Raw genomic sequence first — 8715 nt, forward strand, 5'->3', positions numbered from 1 at the left:
TTTATCTTTGGGATTTACCATATAAAAAAATTTCAACTAAAAATTTTAGAAATATTTATTTAAAATAGAAGCCATAAACTCACGTGAGCATTAATGCCACGTTTTAAAGACATAATCTTTATATCTTTGTAAAGACATAAAACAGAAATCACTTAGTATTATATTATTCCCCATTCTTGCACATCTGTTTAATGTCTGACTTGAGAGAAGACAGAGTCTCCTCTGCTGTACATAAGACTTGCTGAGTGTGAGACCTGGCTTTGCATACTTTCACCCATAGGTGTGGAGGGAGAAGAACTTTAACAATGTTTCGTGCATTACATGGGTATTCGTCCACATCACACAAAACACGAACACATTGTCTCCTTTTAAAACTCATTTGAGTTTGAAACCATGTTCTCTGTTATAATTCTAGCACCTGGGTCTTGGTTCCTATGGCCATTCCCTAACAAAAGGAGCCAGCTCCTGGGAGAACTGGCTCATTCTTGCAGGGCTGGCCAGGAGGCATAGCTACCTCTCTGTTTATGAAGGTCCAGATCCTGATTCAACCCACAGCAAGGTGAAAAGATCAGGGGTCGAAATGGGTTTAATACACTTAACTTGTGGCATTGTAGAACAGCCTGCTCTCCTTGAATGGCTTAGCCCTCTACCATCTGCCCACAGCAGGCAAAAGCATCTAATGCAAGCGTGCTGTGCTCTGAGGTGTTGGAGAACCTCACATAATGAATTGAAGCCTCCAGAAAGTGAAAAGCAGAGTAGTCTACTGGGACCTCATTATTGGTTCTACAGGATGTGAATCCCTTCTGCATCATTATTGTCAAAAAAATCATAACTTGAGTCACTGTACTCAGGGACTGTAAGCAAGATGAGCCGGGAGCATCTTTCTGTAATGCACTGGCACACCACACCACACCTCCCCCCCACAATGATGGGATCCATCAAAGGGATACATGGTCAGAACTGGAGCAATTGGAGCACCAGAGTGAACAACGTATCAGGTCATAACCTGGAGTAGGAAATAAAGATCCGTGCATCTGTATTATTGTGCACTAACGATTGATAGGTAAACTCAGAAAAAGAGATGAATCCAGGTGAACATGCACACCCTGCCCTTAAGCAGGTGGGGTTTACACCCTCTCCTGGCAGGTGAGCTGTCCATCTGGGTTTCCTTCTACAAAGCATGGCTAGAGAACTGAGGAAAAGGTAACCTGGCAGAGATGGAACAAACGACACACACAGGTCACTGGGGTCAACACTGGCAGCCTAAGTCAGTTATTAACAATATATAGGAACTGGTTCATTAACTGTAACAAGGTGGCCATGCCAATATGTTAATAATAGGGGAGACTGATGTGGCTACATGGGACTTCTCCTTACTATCTTCTGATTTTTTTCTCTTGATATAAAACTGAATCTGACATTATTACCCTATGTACATATGTGATGGTGTGATTCTACATCATGTACAACCAGAAGAATGAGAAATTATGCTCCATTTAAGTATGATGTGTCAAAATGCAATTCACTGTCATGTATAACTAATTAGAACAAATTTTAAAAGGTTTATTTTACTGCTTGCCTAGCATGCCTGAGGTACTGGGTTCAATCCCCACTACTGGGAACAAATGAAAAATATAGTTTTTCTTAAAAAATTCACTGGTCAACCTTGCATTTTGAGGAGGTTTTTTAGTCATGTTTGACTTGGCAAAATTATCATTGTTCTTTTGGAAAGTATTGTTTCCTTGGACAGATATAACCAAAGTTAACACATTACATTTCAGCACATTAAAACTGACTGCATCAGCTAATACCACCATTGGTCTCATTAGAAGAGTCTTTGAATAGTGAAGAGCAGCAAGCACACAAAGTGTGTGAAAGTTTTCCAAAATTCTAATTTTGTTTTGAACACTTGACTTTTCTCACTAGCAGCAAAAACTGTGGGTTGCTGCCCTCAGAGATGCAGGCTCTCTCTCTCCTTTCTACCAGAGCTATAGGCCTGCAGCTGCATAGTGAGCCAACCATCCTTCAGGTAACAAGGGTGATGCCCAAAAAGGAGCCAGGTGACCTCACAGCGACCAGTTACACATGTGGGTTGAAGAAGACAGCCATCCCATTTCTGGCTTTGTGCTTGAACATTAAGACATGTGCATTTAGGGTTGAGGCCTAACGTGAGCAGGTGTTCTGTCATCCATTCTGCTGCCAAGCACAAGCAGCCCCTTTGCAGGGAAGCCTGTGGAGTGCTGAGCCTGGGACCCCGGAATTTGCTGTTGCCTTGGTCATTCTCAGGGCTCCAGAGACTCTCAACTATCATTCTGGAGATGGTTAAACAGAACAGGGACAAGATAGGTGTGTTTTACACCAGATACCTCTAACAGCAGTGGGGGTGGTCTGGGCAGAAAGAGGCAGCTGATGGTGGTGGTGGTCACCAGAAGGTTACTAAGCACCAACCACTGGCAGTCACTCTGCTGCCACCTGGCCTTGTTCTTGGCCAGGTTGGACCTGCTCATATGCCCTGTGCACACCTCTGATAAGGGGCACATGGGTCAGTGCAGGGCAGGGGGAAGGTTCTTGGCCATGATATCTTGCAGAGATACTTGGTCCATCTTGCCAGGGCAGGCATGTGTCTGTGGCAGAGTCATGGAAGGAGGCTCTGCAGGCTTCCTGGATCTCTTAGTTTAGCCATGGAGGATCCCTTCTCCCTGGGATTGCAATTCAGCACAGGATGCATGATGCTCTGAAACTCAGGCTTTTTGGGCTTGGGGAGACCATGGAGGAGACATGAGCCAGTGAGTGGCACAAGTGGAGATTTACTCCTCCTGTGAAGAGTGGTTTGGATTCCAGTGACTGCCCGGTCCCCAGGGCCCTCTTAGGTTCTTGACTTGGGCATTGCTGAGCTGGCTGTGCCCAAGGGAAACAGGCAATTCTTGCTCCTTCAGGCTTTATTCAGTCTTTCAGCAGCACAGCTGTCTGCTCCCACCAGGCAGGTGAAGCTTATTGTCAACACCCTTTCTGTATCCTTGTCTCTGATTGCAGGAGAAATACTTCACTGATGAAGGGGTTTCAGGCACCAGTAGGAGAGGAAGGGGCTTATAGTGCTGGGGGCCAATGACCCAGAAGCTTGTTTACAGGGAGGTCTAAGGCCTGGGCCAAAGATCCCCTGGAAAACTAACATTTTCATAAAGTTTGACAGACACCCACCACTCTTCAAGCATGAGTGCCCAGGGTCCTCCCACATCCACATAATGCTCTGGCACCTGTTCCCCTCTCAACTAAAGGAAATGTCCAGCACACAGCAGGCTTGCCTGAGGCTCCACAGCTCAGGGCCCCCTGGCTCAGCAGAACTCCCTCTCCAGACTCCAGAAAAGGAAGCAAGGGACCAGCTACATGAGCCAGGGATGCACTCTGGCCTCTCTGTCTGTTCCCCCTCCCCAGGCTCAGTGTCTTCAGGAAGTCGCCAGCCTATAGGGCTTTGGCTTATAATTTTTTAACTTTACAATGGTGCAAAACCAAGGCACTTTCAGTAGAAACTACTTTGAATTCTGCTCTTTTGCCACATTGGAGATGTGCAATGTGCAGGCAGAGGTGGGGTGCCACTCCCAGTCGCCTCCTGCTCTGAGATGGGGACCTCCTCAGAGCCCTGTGTGGCTCAGCTGAGAGGTACAGTGGGTCAGATGGATTTGGTGTATTTTTGACTTATGGTGGATTTATTGGGACACAGCCCCACTGGTGTTGAGTAACATATCTGTGCCTTGAGGTGCTGAGGACACACCCAGGGGAAAGGCTGCCCTGTGGAGTTCCTCTGCTTGGAGGAACCACTGAAGAGTTTCTTTGAGGAGCTCACTCACACTGCAGTCACTCTGTGACTGTAGAGTTGTCTCCCTTTGGTCACCTTCAGTAACCTCAATGAGCTGAAGTCAGTAGGCACTAAATTATGCACAGACCACATTAGGACATTCTCAATTTACTCTAAAGTACCTCCTTGGTGTGTGATCCCACACTGCATCTGTGTGCTTTCCACTAAAGCTTTTTCATGCGACACTGATCTTCCTGAGGTTAGTCACTAGAGTCACATGTAGCTGTGGTTTACCCTATTGCTGAATGTTGCCCTAGAAAAATAAAGCCTGTTGTTTTTACTCCTCATATTGATGGATGTTTGGCAGTTTGTTCTGTTGTCCATGATGAGGCAAAAGTTGTGCATGTCTCCTGGGGCACCTGCAGAGCAGCACCCATGGTGGGCGGATTCTTGCCCCCTTGCTGACCAGCATATAATTGATTTTTAGGAGAGGTTTTCCTTTTACACTTCGATCTACAATCTATTTGAGGCTGTTACTGCCGGGGGCTCCATGTAGCTATGTTCCAGTCACTTGTCCTCAGACTTTCCAGTTTCTGAGGGAAGCCCCTACCCTCTTGCTTCATGTTCTCATGGGATAATTTGACTTCAGTCTTCACCTCTGCTTGCCACCTGCCACTCTGCAGGGCTGTCCTCATGGTGCACAATTCCATGCTAACATGATCATTTCTCACCAAAGTTCTTTCTCTCCTCTGGTGCTCTACCTCTGAGCATTCGATGGCTGAGCTGGAGGTGGTTATCTGTGGAGTGCATTTGCATCTGCTTGTCAGTCTGGTGCAGGTTCCAGTGCTGGAATTGGTGGAGATAAGTCCTTTGCCTCCCTTCAAACCTGATAAAAATTATTGCATTTCATTTGGAAAATCAATTTATATTGCAAAAATTTCCATCTGATGATTATGTAATCATCACAATAGAGGTTAAAAAGCACTTTACAATCTAAGCTAAGCCCACGGCCAACATCATTCTAAATGGTGAAAAACTGAAAACGTTCCCTCTAAATACTGAACAAGGACACCTTCTTTTACCACTTCTATTCAACCTCATCCTTAAAACACTAGTCAGAGCAATTAGGTAGACCAAAGAAACTAAAGGGATACCAATAGGAAAAGAAGAACTCAAGTGTCACTATTTGCCAATGACATAATTCTATATTTAGAAGATCCAAAAAATCCTCTAGAAAACTTCTAGAATAAATAAATTCAGAAGAGTAGCAGGATGTAAAATCAATATGCATAAAAGTAATGTATTTCTATTCATAAGCAATGAATCCTCTGAAAGAGAAATTAGGAAAACCACTCCATTCACAATAGCCTCAAAAAAAAAAAAAAAAATACTTGGGAATCAATCTAACAAGGAGGTGAAAGACCTCTACAATGAAAACTACAGAGCACTAAAGAAAGAAATTGAAGAAAACCTTAGAAGATGGAAAGATCTTCCATGTTCCTGGATATGCAAAATCAATATTGTTAAAATAGTCATTCTACCAAAGGTGCTACAGAGATTCAAAGCAATTCTAATTCAAATCCTAATATCATTCCTCATAGAAAAAGAGAAATCAGTTTTGAACCTTATCTGAAAGAATAAGAGACCTCAAATCACCAAAACAATCCTGAGCAGAAAAAGTGAAGCAGGCGGTATCACAATACCAGAACTTACAGAACAATAGTAACAAAAACAGCATGGTATTGGCACCAAAATAGACAGGTAAACCAGTAGTAGAGAACAAGACACAGAGACAAATCCACTTAAATACAGCTGCCTCATAGTAGACAAAGGAGTCAGAAACATACAATGGAGAAAAGATAGCCTCTTCAACAAATGGTGCTGGAAAATCCATATGCAGTAAAATGAAATTAAACCTCTATCTCTCACCCTGTACAAAACTCAACTCAATATGGATCAAGGACTTAGGAGTTAAACCAGAGACCCTGCACCAAATAGAAGACATATGGGCCCCAATCTTCATCATGTTGGCTTAGGATCAGACTTCCTTAAAAAAACCTCCCAAAGCAAAAGAAATCAAGCAAGAATCAATAAATGGGATGAATTCAAACTGAAATGCTTTTTCTTTGCAAAGGATACAATCAATAATGTGAAGAGTGCCTACAGAGTGGGAGAAAACCTTTTCCACAAGCACTTGAGATAGAGCACTAATCTCCAAACTTTGTAAAGAAGTTACCAAACTTTACACCAAAAATACAAAGAAACCAATCAATAAATGGGCCAAAGAATTAGAGAAACACTTTACAGAAGAAGATATACAGGCAATTAATAAACATATGAAGAAGTGTTCAACATCTCTAGTAATTAGAGATATGCAAACTCTAAGATTTTATTTTACTCCAATTAGAATGGCTATTATCAAGAACACAAACAATAATAGATGTTGGCATGGATGTGGGGAAAAAGGCATACTTTTATTATGCCGGTGGAGTTGCAAACTGGTACAGCCACTCTGGAAAGCAGTGTGGAGATTCCTCAAAGAACTTGGAATGGACCCACATTTTGACCCAGTTATTCCACCCCTCGGTTTATACCCAAAGGACTTAAAATTAACATACTGCAGTAGCACAGCCACAACAACATTTATAGCAGCTCGATACACAGTAGCTAGATTGTGGAACCAACCTAGATGCCCTTCAACAGATGAATGAATAAAGAAACTGTGGTATATATGCACAATGTGGAATATTATTCAGCCATAAAGAAGAATAAAATTATAACTTTTGCAGATAAAAGGATGGAATTGTAGAATATCATGCTAAGTGAAATAATCCAATTCCAAAAAATAAAGGGTAACTATTTGATAAGTGAATGATGATATATAATGGGGGTTGGGAGAAGGCAAATGGGAGAAGAATGGGGGAACTTTAGATTACATAGAGGAAAATGAGAGGGAGGAGGGGGCAGGGTATAAAAAATGTTGGAATGAGGCAGACATCATTAGCCTATGTACATGTATGATTACATGAATGGTATGAATCTACATTGCAAACAACCATAGAAATGAAAAGATGTACCCAATTTGTGTACAATGAATCAAAATGCAGTCTGTAAAAATAAAAAAATAATTTAAAAAGCACTTAACAATTTTAACATACAATCATTATATTTTTTAAATGAGTGAAGAAAATATTCTTAACTGATAGAAACAATTTTTTGGCAAACATGGCACTTAAGGTTGAACTATTGACAGTTTTTCCCCTGAGATAGGAACAAGTCTAGCAGCCATCAGCAGTTCTATTCAGCAATTTCCCACAGGCCTTATTCAGAGAATGACAGAAAACAGAAAAGAGAAAAAATAGATATATACAAAAACACACATACTCATGGTTTAAGATGTAGAAAGAAAATTGTCTTTATTAGTAGGTAAAATAATAGTGAACCTAGAAAAAAAATATACACTCTTAGCTGTAACAAATAAAATTGTCAAGGCCATTGGATTCAAGGTCAATATTTTTGAAAAATAATTGAATTTGCTATATGTCAAAAACAAAGAAACACATGTTTTCAAAAAAAGACACTTACAATAGCTGCAAAAACCTAGAAAAACCTAGGAAAAGATTTTTAAAAGTTCTACACTAAAAGTTACAAAATATTAGTAAAGATCTCAAGTAATAGAAAAAACTAGAAACCTTAAGAAGATTCTTTGTCACGCATAGATAATGGTTACATAGGAGAAATTATTTCATAACCATAAACTGGAAAAATTTTAAGAGAATTACAATGTTTCTTACTGATAAAAAAACAGGGAAAAGTACTCTCATTTTGCTTATAGAAATGGAAGATTAAAATTTGGGAGAAAAATCTATTAATATTTATTAAAAGGATACATACATCTTGCTTTAAAAATACAAAAGTCTCATTCCTAGGAACCTACAGCATAAAATTCAAATCATTCTAAGAAAGGCAATGGGTATGACAACAAATTTTGCATCACTGTCATGGTATTTATGTCACTGGATAGGAGCATGGCTACAGTCATTATGCATATCCAGGATACAGAAATTAAGTAAACAACACGAATTAAGTTGCTTCTACTTCCAGAGACGACTAAGTATAATGGACCAATATAACTATTAAGTTGGGCAAGAGAGTTCAAGACAAGATGAACCACAGTCACATTTATATAGTCTACAGAGAGAAATGAAAATACACAGTATCATTATTCTGCAACATAAAAGAATTAAAATTAATTTTTCAAAAGAGGAAGATGACTTACTATGATTTTGTGTTTGCTATGTGATCAATTTTAGGAAAATGGTGTTCTCCATTGCTCAGTCACTTACCACCCCCAAGTGGCAATCTTCTGTGACAAATGGCTCCCAGTCATAGAAACTAGACTCAAAGTCACAGGTGAGACGATTCTGTATTATAGAAGGAAAAGAAAATAGGTGAGCAGAAATGAAGTGAGGTTGTCAGTGGAACATGCTCTCTAACCCATAAACTACAAGGTCAGTGTAATCATTCTGCTTTGTAGTAAATGTTTTCTAATGATCAGAATAGCTTTCTTTTTTCCAATATCACAAATTTTACATATTGTGTGTGAAGCCTGTCTCTTCTACATGCTTCTAGCAACAGGTCTGGCACATTTCATCCTATTTGGCTGTGTCCACTGTATTTAATGATGTCAGGTGAAACTCCAGACCTTTTCACAGACTTACTAATTCACCTGCCAATTAGAAACTCCTGAGATGGTAGTTTTAAAATATCCATTTGAAACAGGGGAATTTAAATTAATTCTGGATACCTGAGGAACTTAAGGTTGGTAGCTCAGTTCTTTGTTTCATTATTCATTTTCTTAGCACATTTTCCAAATTAAATGCCTTGGCATTGTGGAATTGTGGGTACATTAGATATTCTGA

The sequence above is a fragment of the Sciurus vulgaris genome, assembly GCF_902686455.1.
Source record: "Sciurus vulgaris genome assembly, chromosome: 12".
NCBI lineage: Eukaryota > Metazoa > Chordata > Mammalia > Rodentia > Sciuridae > Sciurus > Sciurus vulgaris.